Here is a 23,782-nt window from a genome sequence, read left to right as displayed (position 1 = left end):
TAATGAAGAATGTACTTCCATCCCCTAACTTGAGCAAAACCAGGCTTGTCACTGCTTAAGAAAAATGAAATGCCACAAGAGTGGAGCAGCGTTGCAGGACGCATAATAGGCTCTGTCAGCTCTTTCAATCATTTAGGTATGATTTGCATCAACGTTTACAGCTGCTGACTATTTACAGTCACACAGCCATTACATCTTCCCTCAGCTGCTAAATGAACAGGTGTTTACCATGGTACAGGCTGGAAGAGAATGAGAGATATAAACCAGCAGCCCTCCGATTGGAAAGCTGTTCCCTTAAGGAAGCAGTAGAGTGCTGAGGATGGATATAAATTTATCTAAGTTGGCTAACAACCTCTAATTTTCATACTGACTCTTTTTGTGTTCGTAGGGGAGAGAGAGGGGTGGCTGAAAAGGAAAGAAGCTCAGCTTGTGGACAAATGTGTTGCTCTGGCTCTGGCTGAGCTGGGGGACGAGGCTCCTTACTTCTAGCCTGAGGCTGTTCGTTGCTCTCCTCCAGCCACAGAACGGCATGCGTGGTCACTCCCGAACTGCTTTATTCCTGCTCTTTACTTACACGGGGACAGTTTGGTATACTGGGGCTAGGGAACAGCTGTATGTGCAGCTGGGCTTGTGCCTGCTGTGTTTTGAAGACCCCCAAAACGCCCTGCTGAGCTTGGACATCGCACCAGGCAGCCCCACCACGTGTTTTAAGTTCTCACTCCACTATTGCTTTGGCAGGACAAGTAGGAGAGACAGGCAGGTTTGGCCTGAATAGGTGGGTCCTCCTTACATTGCCCTTTTAGGGTACCCTGCTGTCCCCTCATTTGGTATGTGTTTTCCCTTTCACACATACTGTGGTGTCCCTCCGGAACGTGCCAGCACGCAGCTCTGCAGGGCTACTGGTAGGCTGCAATGGAGAGAATGTACTGGGACTAGCTGTAGATCCCCAATTAATAATGTTATTAATAATGAAATTATTAATATTAACCCATGCAGTAATGGATCAGGAGGTTTTGAGCTAGACACTGTAAAATGCTAAATAAGAAAGCCAAGTCCTTTCCCCCAGAAACCCTGTTTGCTAACTCTAAGGGATTATACGCCAGGACTAAAGTCGTGTGGGCTTGCCTACATGGCCAATTTTTCTAGTTTACTGAATTACTCTTACACAACTGTACTTAATTGACTGCCTGTTTTCCAAAATGAAGTCATCAATGAAGTTATATTAATGCAACTGGAGCAATTTAAATCCACCCCTTGGCCTGTACCAAGGATGTCAGAACCATATAAATAAGGCCTTATGATTTGTTTCCAGAAGAGCTAACAAAAATGCTGTGAGGGCACAGTTAACATTTTTTGGGGAAATTTATGAAATAAAAATCCAGTTTGCTGGTTATGAAGCCAGAAGTATTTGGTGTAGACAAAGATTGTATTATAGCTGTTTTTAGTTCAAAAGAGGTTTTGAATCCATTTTTGTGTCAGTTCTGTGGTAAAACTGTAATCTGTCTTATCAACTCTGTCCCTCCAAAGGCATACGTTAAGCCATTCCTATTTCCTTAACCACTTTAAACATGTGCTTAACTTTAAGCACATGGTGCACTGGGTTTTACTAAATAAAAAAGTGAAAAAAAAATAATTGGCATACTCTTCCCATTTCAGTTCCCAGTGCAAGCACTGATGACAATCTAATGACAATATAGAGCACGCTCTCAGCTTTAGGTTCGTCTCTCTGTGGGGAACATATATAGACTTTCTATAAGTGGAAAGGTATATTCTGGAGAATTATTTCTGGTGCCAAATTTTCAGGGGCCTGAGCAACTGCAGACCAGAAAACAGGAGCAATTTAAGCAACAATATAATGAAAAGTTGTGATCCTATTTAGTTTTTATGCCTTTCAACCCAGGGCTAAGTTAAAATGCTTGCAGTTTTACATGGCATGCCTAGACTAAAATAACCTTCACTTTCTTGTGCTGTTAATGAACTTTTTTTTTTCTTTTCCAACAATGGGAGTGGCCTCTCGTCTGAAGAACAGTTTCCTTAATTATTTTGCAGGAGCTTGATAGTGTCATTGCCTCTCCCGTGAATCCGACGTTCTGGATAAGGCTGGGCCCCACCTTAATTGGATCCCGCTTCTCCCGCTTGGGCGTCCTGCTGCGGCACTGTGAATGAGGAAGATTCTTCGTGTCCCAGCAGAACGCACAGTGGACGCCTGCATCGCAGTGAGGGGGAGGAAGGGGGCTTGCTTTTTACAGCTGCCTAAAGATGGAATCAAAAAGCGAGGGTGGCTGTCATCAGGCAGGCAGGACTTGGCAGATTTCTGTTTTCTGTGTCCCTGACCTTTTGCAGATTATTTTTTTTTAATTCAGCAGCCATTGTTGCTATCTGCTAGTTTCTCTTAGGTGCGTGCACAAGATGTTTTACCGGTGCACGCTCTGGGTTTGAGAGCTTGGCGCTTCACCGTGCCCTGTATCCTGGGGAAGTGGGAAACAATTCTGCCAGGCTGAAGGGCGCTGCACCCAGCCAGAGAATCACGGAGGGGACCCTGCGGAATGGACTTGGTCGCTGCTACGTTACCCTGGCTGTTATGCATCGGGCACCCAGAGTACCCTTCACACTCACTATTGTTTTAATTTCATACTGGATTGACTTCAGTGGAGTCACACCCACGATACACTGACATGTTTGAGAGCTGAGTCAGGGCTGGTGTACCAGCTTATTGACTGACTGAGTTTCAGTTGTGCAAATTAGAAAACAAAAACTAAAACAGCTGAAGAGACGTTAACCTTCCAAATTATCACTCACGGGGTGAAGAGTCAGCTTGAGAAAATTCAGCAGAAGCCTGATCTTTTTTATTTTGTTTTTAATACAAAAACAGTGACTGTGAGGAAACAAAAGAATTAGAATAAAAAGCCCCTCATTGTACAGCTGGGCTTCAGATATGACACTCCAATCAATGACATATCTGAAGTATCTTAGTTTCTTCACACAAAAGTTTATTGCAAGAATTACTTTCCTGCATGTGATGAAAGCCAGCACTGCTTCTTTCTCCTCTTGTGCTTGTGGTACCACTAGAATCATGTAATCATGCTGCAGTAACAAAAGACATTCATCTTAGAAATATCTTTTTCCACATTTCCAAACAGAGGGCCAAGGCCTGAGAGGAAATAAGAAGTTTTTTCAGTGTTAGGTTTTTGTTGCTGTGTAATATCTTCAGTTTCTTTAGGCTATTATCTGACTTTAAAGAATTGGTGGATATCATTTATTATTCATTGTATTTTGGGTGAACATGTTCTTACTGTAAACAGTCTGCTTTACAATTGAAGTTACTAATTAGCCATCTAATAGACTTGCTACATTTTTCGCTGAAAGTAAAACAATGGGTGTGTTAGAGTGCTCTGTTGAGGTCTGATGTTGAAGGCCTTAGTTGTGTGTATTCAGGAAAATTAATAGCAAATAGCAGTAAGTATAGCTAAGAAACTGAGTTATTTTATTTCCTTCTGATAACATCCTGTTAGACAACTTTATTTCCTGCATACACTGGGATTTGGTTGTTCCACAGAGAAGTTATGCTTAGGTAAATATGTAGCACACACAAGCTCAGGTCTTTATGGCCATTTTGTTTACATATTCTTCTAAACCAAGAACAGTCATCAGGTCTCTTGTTTGCCCGTGGTCTGCAGTCCATGGCACACTTCTTCCCTATGCCTCTGCACTTAGTAGTAACGTTCGAATTGTTTCTAAAGTTAAAGATTGCACAAACAATGCATCAGGGTGTGAATAACATACGTGTCAGCCCCGTTTATTCATTTCAGGGTGTATTTACGTTACTCAGCTCAAGAACCTCAGCATCGCAGCTTGGTCAATGAAAAGCCCACACTGCAGAAGCTGTGGTCTGTAGGGTAGTGTCACTGGAAAGAACACACACCATATGATTTCTCTTGTAGGTATTGTTTCCTTAACTGGCTCCTAAATAAAATGCACCACAGTAAGTATTTGAATATTTAGAGCCCTGTAATCTCTAAACCGTGGTTCCTCTGGGACAGGACCTCTTCAGTCTGCATTAGAATTCTTACGAGGTCCTGATTCATCACTGGGATTCCTGAGTACTACCCAGCACAGGTCATATAAGATATTACTACTAACATTTGTTTTCTGTAGGAATTTTCCAGGCTGACTGTGTGTGATAGCTCACGGGAGCTACGTGTTGTTTACCATAGTTTTCTTTGATCCCTTTTTGGTGAAGGAAGTTTTAAAAAAATCACTGTTTCTTGATATCTGAAACGGACTGCAGATCTGAACACTCAATTACAATCTGTACAATATGAATCTTGATTAATAGTTATTGTAAGCATTCATAAGGAATTTGAGGCATCTGGTTTGAATAAATATCACACAGGGATAAAGACATCTAAATTCAGCCTAATTTTCATCATCCTGGAAACACAGTCTTGAATATAGAACCTGGTAACTGTGGGGATCCATCTTTAGTATAAATATTCACTCTGTCCTCTTGAAATTAATGAGTTTTGCTACTGATGCCAAAGGATTCAGGATTTCCCCAGAATTTCCCAGATAATAGAATAGTAAAAATCAGAAAATTTGCATACAAGAATTAACCCATATGAATTACTGGTGGTGTGTGGTTTTGGGCTTCTGCAGTTGAGCCCCTCACTTCACCAGTCTAAACGCGTACATCCCACACTCCAGCTACCATTCTGCTGCACTGGGGCAGAAGAAAAATGCAAATATTGTTTGAAAATGATAGATGTATTCTGCTGGCTGCTGACTTCATTGTTGCTCATTTCTCTTGGGGCGTGCATGCCCTGAGCACAGGACAGGCTGGGAGCCTGACTTTCCTTTGCAGTTGTAACTTTAGATCAGGACATCGTCAATAGTTTTAAGATACTGCACCTGGCAAACCCCCAGCTTGGTCCCTCTGATGTCAGTGCCTGTTTCCTTCCATCAAACAAATATTTTTCTGTTGAACATTAAGAATTCCACCAGTTCCACTTGGAGAAAACTAGTGTCATTTTAGGGTTTTTTCCTATGTTAGGGGCAGGAAATCTTCAGCACCTACAGAAAGGAGTCCACCACCTAGGCTGAGAGCTTCATCTTAGTGAAAGAAGTCGCTATGCTCCTGTTTACTTAAGTAGAAGCAGGGTTTCTCGTATGATTTCCATCTAAGACCTGATGTGGGTTTGTCTGGGAGGGGAAGGGTTTCTTGCTACTCATTATTCTTGCCTGATTTCCCCCCACCCTCTTTTGCAAGCATAAAATCCCTAATGAGGATTCAGGTTGCTTCTAGGATCAATTAGTCCACTGATTTGCTTTGCCTTTTCTTAGGTATGGCCACAAACTGAGGATCTAGCTCAGGAAAAGTTCTGCTTTTGGTCTGAGAATGTTTATTTTTTTTCCAGGTAATGTTTTGCTTGCTACTTTCCCTTTTTCTATTTGTCTGTTAATAGTACAGACAGTTCTAGCTCATTTTTAGTGTGACATGCAAGTTCCTTTTTATGGTTGTTAGCTCCTCCTTCTTTGCTGAAGCAAGTTTAACAGTTTCTGATATTTATAAAACTACTGTATTTGAAATACTCCCTGGAAGAAGTAAAAGGAAATAAAATCCACAACTGTATTTTCCATCTTGATAACGTTATTTAACCATTGGCCATATCATAAAATATAATTTAATAAAATATCATTTAATTTATTTACACACATATTTATCCAAGTTTTCGTTTACATCGCTGGACTTGCAGACAGCGAACCCAGACACAGTATCTGTTTACCACACTGCTAATACGAAAGGTCATGATCTAGTTTCTTCTTTTTACATCAAGGCACAAAAGGAATATGTGACCAAGAATTACTCAGTATGAAGTATTCAGTTTGAATAAGCCGATGTAGGATGTCAGACAGAGCCCTCGGCCTCTATGGGAAGCAGTTTGATTTTTCACGGGGCTGCTTCTTCCAAACAGGGAGGAAAGATGAAAATAACCGTAGGGAGAGTCAGGAGTGATCATCTTGTTCCTTTAACGGGTTAACTATGGTATGCGAAAGCAGAGAGCTCTTCTTTAAAACGGTTAACTCAGCCAAGCCTCGTTCACTGGATAAAAGCGTCGCAGGGACACGTGCCGGCCCATCGGGCCTTTTCCAGCGGTTTCAGAGGGCCAGGCCCTTGCCAAGGCGTGCTGTCCATGGGTGAGGCATCACCCCCAAGAACAGGCGGTCGTGGGGCTCTTGCTAAATGCACGAAAGGTACTTAATACCAAGTTACATTTGCAGTGTGAAATTTCATTTTGTTTGTTTATTAACTATCTGTGACTTTATAATTTATTCTCCCCCCCCCCCCCCCGCGCCCCCAGGTTATTTACGGAGTCGGTTCAGGAGCCGTTTCTGAGCTCACATTTCTTTGTTCTAGCCCAATCGCTCAGAGAAATGAAATCTCCCAGTGTGGGGATGAAAATGCAGTTTTCTGAGAAGCTGTATAACTGGCCAGGCTTGTTTAAAGTGAAGAGAGTTTAACTCTGTTGACTTTACTGCTTTGCTTTGCTGTTTAGTCGTACTTGAGTGACTTCATTAAAAAGGAGGGCAGTTACTTAATCGTACAATCCAAACCACTGGTGTCATTTGCAGTTTCCTGTTCTATTCTTACTCAGTGAGCTGAACGCCAATTCTCCTTTAAACTTCTTCTTGAGATTTCATCTGAACAAAAGTCTTCTCCTTACCCTGCAAGATTTCCTTCCTATCGTTTTCTTAAGAGAGCACGTTGAAAAACTGTGCTTTACACTTTGCCCTGAATGCATTTCTAGTTCGGGTAATGCCACGGTGAAATCCTACCCGCTCGCATCGGTGGACGCTGCCGTGCTTTATAAGGGCTAGATTGTGCCTCAGCACACCCTTGGCAGGGGCTGCGTACCTTTGTTTAGTATTTGTAATACAGTAACACTAAGAGGCCCGCTATGAATCTCTCCTAAAAGCAGGCACTGTGTACACAGCCTTCCTCAGCAGTTCAGCCTCCGAGTGTAGGAGACAATTAGTGAATAAAACCAGGGGAAGCACAACGTGACAGCGAGAGTATTAGGATACTGGCTTCTGCAGTCCCCTCGAACAGATGCTGGTGCCTCCCAGTAGAGATGGTATTTAAGGAGGAACTTGGAGGAGAGTTGTGTGATATCTTTGCTGTTTCTTTTTTTCTTTTTCATCTAGGAAGTTCCCTTCGTACATTAATATTGATTAAGTGATTAAGTACTAGTACTGCCATTACAAAGGCATGGCCACTGAGCCAGATATCAGGGTGTTGGTATCTGACACTTTTACACATGTACACGCAAAGCTGTGCCATGCTTTTCAGGCACAAGCTTCAGTGCAAACCCTCTTTTAAGGAATTTCTTTTCTGAGGAAAGTCAATGAACTTCAGTTTCGTATGCATTTGTGTTGCCTACACTTATTTCCCTCTATCCTGCCAGCATAACACCAGACAGGATTCTGATTCCTGCACTGTGCAATACATCTCTTTTTGTATCTGTCTTTTTACCTGCTGGCTGGGCCAGGTGCACCAGGATTAGGCTGTCAGCAGGTATGTGCTGAATTTTACTTGCCTTTCCCTTGGTTTGGGTGTTCTCTCTCCTTTGCCAAGTCATCTATTTGCATAAAGAACAAGGGACTAATCATCACTGTGATGAAATAATCAAGAAACTAATTAAGAAATTTCAGCAGCTCTGCCAAAAATGGTCTGCAGGTTCTGAAATTGTCAATAAGGGGAAGGAAGGTGCTAAACAGCTTGGTTTCAGGAGTGCCTGTCCTCAGGTGGGGTGGCGGTGCATGCTCAAGTGTTAGGGCCTTTGCAAGGCTTAGGAATACAGAGGCATTTTGAGAGGAAAATTTAATACCTGATCACATCTCAGGTAAGGATTTTTTTTAAGAGTAGAAGAAGTGCACCTGTAGTTTCCTAAGTAATAACATATAAAAGTATTTAATTTTACAAGTACACACAGAATTATATAATAATATGTTTAAATGCACAAATTTGTGCAAACGAATGGGCAACAGTGAGGAAAAAATGTAATTCCAAATTGACTGATTTTGTAGCGAAGCATCCCACCTACGTGCTCTGACGTGGTGTTCCTTAGCCTGCCCTATCGACCTGAGCAGGAGCAGCATTGTTAAAAGCAGCACTTCCATCTTCTGTTCCGTGTTGTACAACTGCATTCTGTGTGCTGCTTTATTTTTAGGAAATAGCTAATGGCTCTGTAAGTAATCAGACTTTGCACTTTCCCCAGCATTATTCAGTGTTGCCTTTCTTTTAGCTGTGTTCTGACAATTAAAAAGTTACACGCATTTATCTCAGACTGTTTCACACTCTTTTAGGGTGGCCTGGCAACAAAAGATGCTCAAATCCTGTGAGGATGATCTTAATTTTATCTTCATATTAATATTGTAAATATTGCGGAAAAAAGTTCAGGAACCCAGGATGGCCTCATTTTTGTTTAATTCAGGCCCCTATTAATTTTTCTCTAAGCTTGAAAAAATCTCAGAAAAAACTTTCTCCTAATAATTTGAAAATATAACTGCTTGTTTTGTAGGTGTTTAAATGTTATCGAGAATACCCATAAATAGAAAGAGGAGGAGGGAGGGGGTATCTATTTGTAAGATGAGAAAAGGAACCACTGACTATTGTTTGACCTGAACAGCTCCCTGATTGACTGGGAGAAGGAATATCTCCATGGGAACAGATGAATGTCTGGTTTTCATGTGGTGAAATCCCCAATCGAGCTCACAGTGGCTTCACTAACATGGCACTCTAAATTGGTTGTTTGCATGCTGTTTCTTACCTTTTGTGAAACTAAATAAGAATACTTCTTCTAAAGTTACTATCCCCCAAAATATAATAATGAAATGAAAATGCAGAACAAATAACGGTCTAAATTAATTCTTTTTTTTTTTTTAATTTATTTTGGGCTTTTAAGTAAAGCAGGCAAAATAATTAAATGAGATTAAGCATTTAGTGTGGAACAGTCTTTTCAACGTGCCCCTTTTTGCAGATTTGGGTGATACGGGAGGTATTAACTTGCCTCCTCACAACAGAAGAATGCTGTTACTTTGGGGGAATTTGGAGAACTCCTGAATCTATTGTGTCTATGGGTTTGCTACCGCCATTTACAATGGACTGTTTTCCCTCCTAACAGGAGGGAAATGTCAGTTGACTTCAATACTGCTGAATCTAAAAATAATTTGAAAAAAAAAGAGATTAGAGGTAACAAAAGAACCTCAGTTAACAATAAAAAAGTGGCAATCCAGGTTGGAAGAAGGAGTGATTCCTAAATATTAAAGCCCCAGTGGTCTTATCTGGACCAGCTGCTTATAATGTCTGTGAGGAATGTGGCACATCAAGTGTGTGAACACTGCAGCTATTGTATCCTAACAGGCTGATTGAACCCTGGATAATTGGCAAGTAACCTTCTCTATTAATAGTGCAGACAGATATGTGAATTAGCTGAATGCCTCAGACATATGCCATGCATTAACCAAAAGGGCTTACAATTCTCATAACAACTTGGCTAACTATTACACCAGTAATTATTCTTTGGAACTTGATAATATTAGAGAAAAATCAATAAATAATTTGTAGTTTCAGGACAGATTATGAATAATCAGTTGCACTGTAACATAATCGCCAACAGTTGGATTGTAAGGAAGATTCGTGACTGACAGTGTGGCACTTTGATGTTTTTAAAGGGGTCAGAGTGTGATTCTCTGTCTTTGTTTAGCTCTTGTAACTTGAAGGAATCGATAGGCATGTGCAACATTAGCATAATTTCAGGATTGCTATACTTATGGTTGTACAAGAGATGTACAGTTGGGGCCATTGTCTTTGGAAAAACAATAGATTATTTTCCTTTGTGAAACATCATGTTGAGGGGTAAGTTGGATTTCCTTTTTTTTTTTTTTGCATTACATTGTCTTAGTGTTCTGAAGTTCTTATTCTTCCATTTCGGTTGTTCGTCTAGGATGAAATGGCAAAAAGCACCTTTTACTTTTAATTAGGCTGTTCTTTTGCTAAAGTGATAGTGTGATTCAACTCTGAGTGATCATGAAAGAATGCAGCATTACAACACTTTAAAAGCAGAGAAATATCAACTACAGCCAGAGAATATTTAAATCTGGGAGCCCCTAGAGCTGTATAACCTGTCTGGGAGCATGTGTTTGGTGTAACAAGCTGCAGCAAACAGAATAATCCAACAGAGCTATTGGGCTTTTTGTTATTTGAGAACCTTTTGCAAAGGACTCTTTCTTAGAAACTTTTTTACAAATTAGTGGGAAATAACTGGACATTTTAAGACAGAAATTCCAGTTGAGATGTTCCAACACTTAGGAAGATCGTGCTGTTGTTTTGCCTAAAGAAATGGAGATGCACGCAATCTCTTTTGCAAATACCTTAGTCATTTAAATGCTACTTTTGGTAATTGTCATGTCAAACTGGAATCAAATAAACACAGACACAAAAAGTATTTTAAACAGCTAAACAGACCAATTTACTGAGGAGTCAATAAATAAAAATTTAGAGGTTGGACCAGACAAACTTTTGAGGTCCCTTCCAACCAGGGCTATTCTATGATACTATGAAATTCTACACAAATAGAGACTGAGGTATTTTAATTTGCATTTGCCATGCCCCACAGAGGCTGAGTTGAAAACTAGGTAATTAGAAGATGCTACAGTACTCGGGCCAGAACTCAAAGAGCTCCTATATAAAAAGTGAGCACCTAATCTCACCTTATTCTTTGGCATTAATGTATCTTCATGCAGAGGCTAAAACTTCTTTCTTGCCCTTGTCTGATTGTCTCCTGCATGTGAGGTTCCCATCGTTTGCTTACAAAGACCGTAACACTTTCTTCCACCTGTTGCACTTCATTCTCTAATTACCTGGCTCCTCTCTTAGGATCCTACCAGTATCGCTTCTCTACAGGCTTTTCAGCCACAACATAGCAATTAGACCAAGACTGGTCTTTCAGATTTAAGATGAACTTCCTTCTTCCAGGCCCCCAGCTATGAAACCCCTGTGTAATCTCAGCTACTGCCATTGTTGGAGAAAGCCCCTAGTTCATGAATGCACCCAATAATGCGATTTGCACCAAGCAGCTGCAAATGGTTGTAATACGCATCGTGTCTAGACAAACTGAAAATCAGATGGCTGGTCTGAACTGCGGTGGTTTGGTCTTGTTCACACCAGTTCAAGAGTATTTGTTAGGAAACTGAGGTGGCCTAAACATTGTAAAACTAACTTGGCAGTAGTGTTACTAAAAATCCAAAGAGCATGGGAAGGGGCTGAAATATGCTCTTCTGTGTGCATGAATTTTGCTGCTTGTCTTCTTATTTTCCATCTTCCCAATGGAAGGATAAAAAGAGAGACAGCTATAAAGGCAACAGTGCGACCATACAGTCACCAGAATGAAATCAGAACCAGCAGCCCAGAGTTCAGCTCCTAGTTTTGGGAAGAACCAGACTTGAACTGATCTTTGCCACTCAGCCCTGTCTCTGACAGCCGCAGCAGTGTTGCCTGCCCACGGCACGGAGGCTTGGCTTGGAGACCCATCTGTGGCTCTTTTACAGCGAGCTAATTTCCTATCAGTAAATCAACGCAGTGGAAGTCCTGCTGCCTTTACAGTTTCCCTCTGGAGCTCTGGGGATACATGAGAACAAAGCAGAAGCAGCAGCCCAAATTGTGAAAATGGAGGTCATGCCCAGTTTCTGAAGGTGACTTTACAGGGTTTGAATCTCTGCCAAACATGGTGGCTATAGCCCTAATGTATAATTCCAATTCAATGGATTGCCATCTAGTTCAAAAGGCATTTTATTCTGATTTGTTTGGAAGTCAGAACAATTTGGTATGGTCCTTCACTAGCTCTTGTGACCACAGTAATATTTTAGATAAAGATTTTTTTTCTCTATATCCTGGCAGATTTTGGGGGAGTGGATGTCTAAGAAGACTTTAAATTGTGCTTGCTTGAACTCAAAAAGGTATTTTTGTTGTTTACAACTTATTTATACTTTCATACGTCTAAATTGTGTCATCTATAAAAGGTACATAAACCTGTTTTGAGAAACATATATTAAAATGTACATTTGTTTCTGTTCTGTCTACATTTGGTACATTTTAACTGTTTCTATGTACACAAAATATGTAACTATAAAAGCTTGGATTTATGTCTTTCTCTGCAAAGATGCAGAAAGACATATACACTGCTTCAGAAGTTCTCTGGCTGTATCCATTTGTCAGGTTTCATATTTTCCTCAGTGGCAGATGTACCACAGTCAGAAGTGAGGAAAAAACTAGTAGAAACTGGCAGATAGATGACCTTAACTGGGATCAATAAAAAAAGCTTCAGGAGCTTATGAAATATAATACTTTGAAGTAAAATGTAAAATTGGATTTCATAAGCCATCATTACTGTTTGTCACTTTGGGGAGGGGAGAGAAAGAGCCGTGTGCTGTATTTAAAGTGTTCACCTAGGAACAGAACTTGAATGAGCTGAGTTCAGAGCAAGCTTTAAAGATCACACTGCCCGTGAGCAAATTACTTCAAAGTCCCCTTGCTTAAGGAAAAAAAAAAGTCTAAGTAATAAGCTGGTTGATTTTGTATGTCACCGATGACGGCCAGTGTCAGAACTGAGAATTCATATGTTTTACAGCTCCAGCTTCCACAAGATTTAGGGCTGTAACTCATAGCTGTGTATAGATTGAAGCAGGACAACCAAGGCACTTAAACCTACCTGTGGGCATCCATCTGCCCTTCAGATGGTCGTGGCCCCACACCAGGGAAAATTGTGTGGGCATGGTCTGCCCTGCTGCTTCTTCCTTACCGCCTGATGGATTGCAGGTGGAAAATGAACCATGTGGCTCAGGTTTCTCTAGATGGGAACTTGCGTTAGAACTCGGCGTCATAAAAGATGTCTGTACTGTCTTTCAGCCCTACCAACATCAATTATCTCCAAATTGCATCCCAATTTTGGCTGCCCCATTGTTGCTATTCTGAGATGATCAGATTTATTTGATTATTAAACCAAAGTGTATGTTGTCGTTCAGGGTTTTGAATGACTGGTAAGCATTGACTTCTGAGACGAGAAGCTTTTACTTCTAAGATGAAGGAACATTTGTTTTTTTCACCTGTACTTAGCATCTGGGAGGGCTGGGTTCACCAGGCTGGGTTAACCTGAGTCTCAACAGTGTGAAATTGTTGGAACTTTCTTGGCTGGCAGATGAGGAAGCGTTTGACAGAGGGTCTTGCAAAGCACAGAGCTACTCAATCAAAAGGTTTTGGCATTTATCTTGCAAAGTAGGAAAATATGTTTCTGTTTTGGCCCTTAATGCCCACCCACCATCACGTTTTTCTCTCCTGCTCCTGAGAAGGATTAGGTGAGGGGAACAGGAATCTGCCTTTGATTTAGAGTCCTTAGGCATAGTTTTCTCTCTCTTTAAAGTACTGAGCAACGATTTTCAGCTTTTCTTAATCCTGGGAACACCTAACCTTGGGGGGAAAGAAGTCCAAACCTAGTAAAGTTAAAATAAACTTTGGATGTACCTCCTATTTTTTTTTCATTTTCTACCTTTGGTTTGCACTCATGGGGAAGGTTTACTTTGTTTCATTTGGCAGCAGCTTTGTGAACTGCCTTCTTGATGTTTAAAAGCAGAAGTAGTGTGTGGCCCTGTGGCTCCAGAATAATGGAACTGATGCTACTGAAACTGCCTGCTTGGGTAATGCAGATGGTTTATCCCAGGTGGAAAGAGTTATTAATGCAGGTTTGGCTTCTGCATTTAATCCAGATGGTAATAGTTAATACTGGCCACTGCAATTAACCACAATGCAGAGTAAACGTTTCAATTTGATGTTGACATAGAAAAAAGCACAAGCTTGCACAAGCTGTGGATCTGTCTCAATTCAGCTAAAAAGATGGTGAGATACTGATGACAAAATACTTGCACTGCATGTGGGAACTGTGTGAACTAACCGAAGAGCGGGGTAGAATTTCTGACTGAAGACGTTTAGTGAGCATACACTGTTTAATGAGACGGTACCACCTGCAGAATAACCGATGCCTCTATGGCCAAGGTTCCTTCTCTGGGTGGGGGAGCAGCAAGCTTTGAACCTTTGATTTGGATTTCTCTGGGATGGAGCTTTGCTCAGAAGCAGGCAGGGGGCTCGACCCACATGTCCGGTGAGTATTAGGACATATGTGTAGAGTGGTAGCATCCAGTTAGCTTAGTAGACAGGAGCTATTTCATATCCAGTTTCCTCCTAAAAATGAGGAACCACAACAATGAGGGATAATCAAGACCCTGTCTTTATAATTCAGTATCAAAATCAGAAGGGAGACCAGGAATTCTCACTATTAGCTTCTTAGAGTAGAAATCCCAATGTTTATGGAGATTAAGAAAGGTATTGATTTGTCACAGGCCATAAGGTTTTCTGTGTGCCCGACTTTTTCTTTAATTCCCCTGGGTTTGACAACATTGACTTAATCTATTTAAGGACCTATGGCAAAGGATAAAACACCACCATCTGCTAAAGCAAACATTTATAACTTACAGAAAACCCACCAATTTAAGATAGTGGGATAGAGAATAAATCTTCATGTACCTGTTTAACATGGTGAAAGAAAAAATTATTCAGCATTCTTTTAAAGCATATATAGGATTTAGCTGAGGAAGAAGATCAATGGATAGAGAGCATCTCCTTGATTGCAAACAGATTTTGGTTTATGATGAAATGATACAACTTGGTAGGCAACAGGATGCAGTGTATTTCATATATATGTTTAGGTTAAGATGTCTTTGTCAGTAAGTAATGTTGAAGTCTGTATTCCACATACAGATGCAGACAGACACACAAGAGCTATACTCACTTCTCCTTACAGACACGATGAGTCACAGAGCAGTTTGTGTGTTCTTCCACATAGATAGTGTATCAATAGCAACATTTTGTAGAATGACTAAAAAGTGAATCACTAGACAGCTTGGTTTCATCAGAGATAAGATTCTGGACCCTTATTATTTGGTCTGGTGCTCTGTGAAAATGGACTCCTCTGATGTATTTTGTGTAACAGTTGCCACCACAATTCCTGCAAATCTCAATAAACAAAGTATTCTGTCAGTCTCTGTTCATACTAACGTGATGGCTAGGAAACACCTAACAAATATTGCTGCAATCATTTAAGAATATGCTCCTGCAGCTGAAATCAGTATACTGAAATAGGTGCATCTTTCACAGCTTTTCGGTGGCTTAGCTTAAGCCCACCTTAACTGGTGGTTTGAGATAAGGCCCTGCCCTATCTCAAACTGGACACACTAAGCATGGACATATGTCCTTCCAGTTGTAGGGCAATAATGTCCCAGCAAAGCCACCCCACTTGGAGCTGATGCTGCTGAGGTACCTGCACCCCTTCCCCCCTGCCTTGCTGGGAGGGGGGAAACCTTGTACGTCGGGCAGCAGCAAACAGCTGGAGGCAGTAACTTTTTAAACTGCTACAGCTACATCTGCCTTGAACATCAGCCCACAGCCGATGTCTATATTGCAGTTGAAGGCATGATTGCAGACTGTGTTGACGTATCTAACCCTCACTTAAATTAGCTAATTTAGGTACTGATAATTGTAAAGCTCTGAAACATGGACTTCAGGCACTTGTGCAGTCTGAGCTTGAAGCAGTGCTTCTATAGCTACTTGTTATCTCCTATCTTGATTTCCCATTGTGTTGCATAGACTAAAATATGCAGCAGGTGAAGTGCAATTTAACATCACACTTAAGCCAGCCTAACAGCTAACTGGCATGAAAAAGAATAGTCTGTTAGACTGGTCTAACTGCTACATCAGACTGCACACTTAACAGTTGGGTTTAAATGTCTCCAATTTTGTAAACCCAGCATCATTTACACTTTCTGAAGCTCACTTTCACAAACAAACGTGCAAGCATAGCTATGTTGCTCGACTGTAATACTTCTGAAACTGCTATTTATGGCTTTCAGAGTCCAGCCAATTTAGACCCTGTTCAGAAAGCTGTTTTGTGTGTACCCTGTGAGTAGCAGGTAGGAATTGTTTACATTGATAACCATGATTCACATCATACATTTTGCTATGAATAAGTCTGTGTGAAGGTTGAACCATGCTGAGTTTATTAGGCATGTTAGTGAAAGAGCACAGTCCCTGTTAAACCTCTTATTTGTGAGGCTATTACTTCTCATAAAAGAAAATGTTTTTGTCAAAAGAAGATGTATTGCAGCATATTCATTTTAGTTCTCTAGTGTAATGATTATTCCATTTTTTTCAGCATCTCTCAGTCTACACAGGGCACAGCTTGAAAATCATTGAGGCCAATGGGAGTTTTTCTTTTGATTTCAGTGAATGTGGATCAGGCACATGGAAAGCTGCACATGAGATCCTGGGAAAGGGCAATGTATCCAAATGAGAGGTTTGTTAATGTAATGTAGACATAAAGCCCAGATTTAAGCAGTTCACTAGCAGAAGCCTGTGGTGTGACTGCAGGAATTCTTGATACCTTTACTTCCTGAGCTTCCTAAACACACAACGAAGCAGGAGGGAAATCGTTCATGATAATTAACTGGTTAAAATAAAGAGTAAAGAAATCTAATATCATCAGGGTTCAGCTGTTACTGAATAGTGCATAGACCTCATGCTGATTCTATGTAAAGAAATTAATTTCAGCTGCAGAAAATAGCCATCTTCTAATTCAGTATGGACTGGGTCCTCCTTGTGTAGACGGATGGTTAGCAATGTTGAGGGGGATTCTCAGGGCATAGTTTGATGACATCTTTGCTTCAGGGAAGAAATTTACTTTAAAGGGTAATTTGGATGATCTGGGTTACAACACAATTTTATAGACTTTTCAATCTATGTAAATTAGAGTGGTGAAGTCTGGCCATGGCAGGAAAGGGTGGAGGGGAGGGGGTGGAAGAGGGGTAGGAATATCTTGCCTAGCCACTGCTAAATTAAAAATATAGCATAACTATATCAAATATACTGATACGAAAGTATCATTTAACCTGGATAATGGGGTTTTCAGTTTTTTTGGGGACTTAAAGAGATCTTTAACACAATGTTATGTTATCTTATATAGTATACAGATTAGCATAATGTAGTGTAAGAACATAGGCAACCCTTCCCCTGCACTTTGGAGGAAAAATAATTTTACTGATTATTCAAAATCTACAAAGCAGAAGATTTGATAATAGACAGGCGAGTATGTGGAAAAAAGAGAAGTGGGACTGAGCCCATGTGGGCATGCTTCTTTTGAGAAAATCCTAAGCAAAGCCCTAGCAAACGAGGAAAAAATATTGAAATGGAATTCATAAAGTCAAACAATAAAAACACATTTAAGATTCTGAATGCATTGTCAGGTGGTGTAATGCAGTCCTCTGCAGGCTGTGTTACCGGATGAGTGTGTTTCTCACGCAGTACGTAAAGGGTGCTTTACCCAAATGTTTTTTTAATCAGTCCATTTTTAAACAATGTAAGCTGACAGCAGCCCTTTAATATGCATCGCCAAGGCTTTCTGAATTGTAAGTAGAAAGGACGAGTAGATTTCCCTGAATTTAGGAGCATGGTCTGGAATTTCATAGGTGGAGAGAAAAGGCTGCTTTGCTTTGAAGTTTTCTGCTTTATATGCTAAACAGTGCTGTTGACTGATTTACTGCAATTTCACATTCAGGAGGCGGGGAAAAAGGAAAGCAGTGACTTTTTGTTGAGTGTGATGAGGAATTATTGACAGATAGGGATACAAGTTCCACTTGCTTGCAAACTTGCTTTCAAACACAACAAGTTAACACAAGCAAGAGCTTGTAACAGTGCAATGCAACATTTAGTAAAGATCTGCCACATCTGGCAAACTTAAAGCATTACCTGGTTTTCCACAGGGCTTAGGAAAGGCTGTGCTGTTGAGGGAAACGCATAGTTTGCAGTTAGCATAAACATTTTTTTTATTTTACTGGAAATACTTAGTGTACCACACTCTTTCATCGGTATTAGAAAAGCGCTTTTACCCTATCTTTCTACTGAATGTTTAAGATTCCTGGAATATTTTGTCTCCACTAGAACATTTACCCAGCCTGATTATGCGTCTGTGGCAGGGACGCATCCTCAATAACAAATTCATATGCATGTGGTGAAATGAACTGTAGCATATGTGGAGTTCCAAGACCATAAACCTTTGAAACAAAGAAATTCTTACTAAGAACTGACCTACTAAATTGTGTTCTAAACACTTTGGTTAGAAATAATATCTTCCCAGATTTCAGGAATAAATGTCAGAGTTAATGTGAAAATACTAAAGCACATTGTACAATCTCACGTCAGCATGTGCAATTTTAAGCATGGTAAAAAAAAAAAAAAAGCAGTGATATGAAGCTATGAGCAAGAATTCAATAGAGGTTTTGTTTTAGTGTCTCTGAAAGGAAACTGTCTCCTCTAGGAGCGCGCTTCTTCCTCGATAGCATATCATTAGCTACTTCTTTCCATGCTGTGGAAAGATGTTTCTTTGAATCTTTATGTGTGGAAAGAGGCAGAAAAGAGTGTATGATAAAAGAGTCTGCTAAAGATAACAGAAGCATCTGAGTGCACGAACGCAGTGCATACTTACATGCAAAATGTGTAACAAAGGGAAACATGACTTATGACATCAAAATATTATGTTTTGTTAGTGTGTATTTATGTTCTGTGATGACACTTAGATTGGGAAGGAAATGCTTACTCCTCTTTTGGCAGTAACCAATAGGACAAGTTTCATTAATTTAATTCCCAAAAGTGGCATTTGCTCATGTGTAGTCCTGCTTAACTGAACCCTTCTGTGCCTTAGTTTCCTGTCTACCAATTATACGTGTTGAATTCTCAAGCATATTATTAAGTCATCTACATGTTTTTAAAGCGCTTGGGTATCTCATAAAAATGATTGCATAAAAGTGCATTTATATTAGTACACCTTAATAAACACAGATCACGTCAGGCATAATTGAACTCTTTTTTATGTCCCACCATGCAAATCTTCCTGTATAGCTTGAAGTTTAACTTTCAAAGCTCAGCTGAGTTTATTCAACTGATTACTATCTAATCCACCCACCCGTCATCCCACACTCCCTCAAAAAATGTTATATCCTGCCCAGTGCAATATTTTTATTTTTAAACTTGAATGTCTAAGCATTCCTCACAGATGTGAGAAAACTTGAGCCTTAATCATTACAGTAAACCCGTGCTTTCATTAGACAGAATACAGTCTTTAGAAAAAATGTATGAGATTTTCACAAATAAATTGGCTGGTATCTACCAGTCAGTACTGTAGAAAGCCACGTCTGAATACCTGGCAGCCTTACATCTGCAAATAGTGTATGTCCCCGCGATGCATTGCTTGCTTATTACGCTGGGAAACAGGAGCCACCGTCCCCGCTTCCTGCTCCAGCTCCAGCTGTTGCAACATGCTGGATCACGTCCTAACTGTCCAAAATGAAAGCAGATATTGCATCCAAATGAAAGCTCGTTTGCACATATGCCTTTACTTGGACAATTGTTCGTGGATTAAAATAACAGATACAATAGGTCTTTGTGATCTGGCCTGTGCTGAAGCACAGGGGCAAAGATGCACTGCAGACAGCAGCGTTAGGGGAGGTACAAGGTGCTTGTGCCATTTCTTGTCGGTTTGCTCTGTGTGCCCAGGTGACCTCCTGGCTCCTATTCTTCCCTTCGCTGCCTCCAGCAGCTTCTTACTTTCAGGGTAAAAACATTTGGCTCTTGTTTGACTTGTAATTGTCCAAGTCCATGTCCAATGCCCTTGGGGAGTTTTCTTGCTTGTTCAATGCTGAAATGAGGATTCCAGAAAAGAAGAAATTTATCTCTACTTAAAATGTCTGGTCTAGCTTGTTGAAATACCAGTCTTACCAAAATGCAGACTTTCTTGGCAGTGGGGAAAGGGCTGGCTTTAGTCCTGATGGAGGTCACACCAGAATCCGTTGGAGGTTTTGTTGTACATGCTTTCTTCCTGGTTTCTGCTGTGCTGTACAGGACTCACATCAAGCTGTTTTGTAGGAAATATTTCATTACACTGAACTGTTTAATTCCCTGGGCTGGTGTAAACAAGTATAACTTGTTGGTACTCGATGAAGCCATGAATATTTATGCCTGCAGAATATATTCTCCACTATTTTTAATCTAACTACATTAATAATTCTAATTAAATATTAGTACATGACTCTATATAGCAAGTCTGACCAATTCTTTCTGCAAAAATATAGACTCAATATCTGTAAAAGTAAGGTGGTGTATTGATATAAAGACTACTACTGCATGATGTGTGAAGTTTTAGTTACAATTGTATCGTTCTGTGGTAAAATCAGAACGATGTTTGTTGTGCACTGCACACACTGGCATTACTGTGGCAAGCCACGGCAGCTGATCCGGTCTAGCCATAAAGAAATCAGCAATTTGGTCTTTCTTGAAAATTTTAGCACCTTGCAAGGTGATCACGGAGGGCTTGGGAGGCAGTTCAGGGCTCCTGATTGGTCTTACATCTCTTGAGTTTTGTGGTTTGTGAGATACAAAGACTCTTGTGGGTTTTAGGGTGAGGAAAGAATGATTCCCAAGAAGATCAACCCAGAAGGAATTCTTTAGGGCAGCACTCAGTGGAAAATCCTACTCACAAAGCCACAGCAAGTACTCCTTAGACAAAACACCTATTCTCATGCATAGACACAGCTGTTGGGTGAGACTATCCATCTCTGGGTCCATAAAAGTCTGATCTATTTTATATGAAAAAGGCTAATTTGCATGCGTTGGAGCGAAGGAAGCCTCTTCCAAATGATCAATACTTTGCTATTTGTAATAACACTGACTAGGTTATCATTAGTCTTCAGATACTGCATGCATGGGTATATCAAAAGAAGATTAATCGCATCTGATCATACACAATTTTAGGATCGGTTCCAATAAACCAAATTACAGTGTTTCATAACTAGTAAGACCTCTTTGAACTCAATGTACCCCTCTTAGGATGCGGACATGCATGGTGCTGAGCACCTCTGGTGAGATAGGGAACAGTATCTATTAAATCCTGAAGTCTGAGAAAATCAGGCCTCCCATGAGTTAATTATGGGGGATTAACAACCGAAATGAAAAATAACAGATGTGTCTAAATAATAAGTATGCAAGCAGCAATATGACCAATCAATATAAAGCTGTGTTTAGCAGGTGATTATGCACCAAACACGACAGGAAGATTAAAAAATGCAAAACTTTTCATACTTAAAAACATATTTGAAATGCTGGGAATATGCAAAACATCCAATTATGAAAACAGCATGCTAGAACTGCTGAGATAACTTCTCATTTTCATTATTATACAATGTGATTTTTAAAAGGGTTAATTTAGACTCTTCACTCTTAGATTTCTTTTCACTCAAAATAGAATAAAATGGAGCATAGGTAATGGTTGCCTTAAATAGTTACTTTGTCAGGAAAGCATAATTTAAAGTCCATTTTAAATCTATATACTAGAGTGAGTAATCTAAGCTGGAAAGGATGGGAAAAAATAAACACCGCGATAAGTAGATATGATATCAGGAGCTGGCTGTGCTCGAAATTTTACTTGATTATTGCTGCGAATGCTCGAGACAGACAGGAACTGCAAATAAATAAATACGTTCTGTTAATATTTGCTGAAATTTTTGAACACATTCCCTTTGGCTCTACTTGTATCCCGTCTCTCTTTTGCTTTCTGAGAACATATGTGTGATTCAGTTAGTGAACAAATGTTTGGAGAGAAAGTTCAAAGTTTCTAAAACTGGCACACATTAGTATTTGTGTCAGAGATTTGTGCACTTTAACCCCAACTCAGGAAAACTGTTCCCGTTCAGGATAGCACTAGTACATCAGGTAAAACCCTGTCTGCACCAAAGCCAAAGGGTATTTGGATGGAGACAGGACTTCTCCCACGGCCCTGAAACTTTTGTGCGCATTTGGGGTTTTAGTCCTCCCCCAAAGTCTAGAAAAGCCAATGAAATCAGTCCCTTTGGATTTGAATGGACTTTGGATGAGGCTCCCAGACAGCAAACAGCAAAGGTTTTATGTGACTTTGTTCTAGTACTGCAACCTCAAGGATTCAAAATTTGTAAGTCAGACCCTGCAGAACTGTGGCAAAATTATATTTAAAATTATATATTTGGGATCTTTTTATTGTCTTTTTGTATCTTGAACCTATGTGGTTCATATTTTCCAGCTGCCCCACTATGAGAGCTAGAGACTTGCTTTGTATTATACAGAGAAACTGAAAGCCTCAAATGATCACCTGGCTCCTGAAGCACGGGGCTCACCAGAGTCACTAACTGCCACATCATTTTTCATAAAATGTTGGTGATTTAGCAAAATAACTGCTAACTGTATCTCAGATATCAAATGCTGCAGATTATGATAATCTGGCAATAATATTTTTTTAATGCGAATTTTCCAAAACACTTCAGTAAATCACATTCAACTAACAAATAAAAACATTGTAGGAAAACTTGACTCCAGATGGATATTTTACCAAGAAACAAAGAGTTCAATATGAATTTATATTTATATTTCAGGATATTCTCTACCCTGCACCTGGGAGGTGTGATGTGAAAGCTCCTAAATAAGTATCCATAGTGTTCCTACATGCAGACTGGTAAATTCTCTGAATTTTATGCTTTGCTACTTACGTGGGCTAGCTAAAATATATACCCACTACAGTCTCATCTCTGAGCTCAGTTCTTATATGTGCCAGTGCATAACACAGTCTCATTGTTGCAGGATTGCTTTCAGAGTAGGACACTAGTAGCTATAATAATGGGCAAAATTTGGCTTTGTATAGATAGACTGTACGGCCATCAGAGCAATAGCACCTCTCTTTATACAACTTTATATGACATGCAGGCATGATTTGGGATTTTGGCTCTATTTTTACCCTCAGAACTCCTGATCTGAAGGATGTGATAGTGCTTTTTCTAGAATCCTGACCTAGCAATCAAGGAGGTGTGGAGCTCCCACTTCACCCACAGCCTGTATCATTTCCTTCACATGCCTTGAGCTTCAAGGATGTCCACATCACCGAAAGCCACCCAAGGTCAGGGTGCCTGTAGTTATCATCTGCTTCTGTTTCAGAGAATGGCCATGGGAACGGCAGATGGCCTGTGTGATAGAAACTGGATTAGGTGCAGCCCATCCACATGAGAGACTGGAGCATCTTTGGGTCTGTGCTAAGTGCAGATCCAGTGGGGACAGTTGTAAACTTTCGGTAGCCTTGAGCATATCCCTGCTGATTCAGGAGAACCAACTAAAAAACCCTTCTGGTCAAGTAGATGCATACGTTGCATTCAGAAGGTCATAAAGTTCCAGTATAAGCAATCTGCTTGCTATAAACTAGACTCACGTTTTAGGTATGTTCCAAGAGGCCAAAATCTGTAATCCTGGCTTGTGAGAATAAACTGTACTGCTACAAGTAGCTCCAGTTCTGTGACTGCAAAACAAAGGCTCAACCATTAAGTTTTTGAGCTATTTGTTAAAAACATTAATGAAATGTTTTCCTCAGGAGCAGGAAAAAACAAAACAAACAAAAACCATACCACAGTTTCAGAACTATTATGGCCTTTGATTTATGAGTTTTAGCAGGTTCTGGAACAATGTCAGAAGAAAAAATGGGAGAAGCTTGCTGTTACAGCATAAGAATACTACAGTATTCTGAAGTTTTATTTCAGATAATTTAGTCTTCTATTTTGT

The sequence above is a fragment of the Opisthocomus hoazin genome, chromosome 18 (genome assembly GCF_030867145.1).
Source record: "Opisthocomus hoazin isolate bOpiHoa1 chromosome 18, bOpiHoa1.hap1, whole genome shotgun sequence".
NCBI lineage: Eukaryota > Metazoa > Chordata > Aves > Opisthocomiformes > Opisthocomidae > Opisthocomus > Opisthocomus hoazin.
This window is presented reverse-complemented; position numbering follows the sequence as displayed.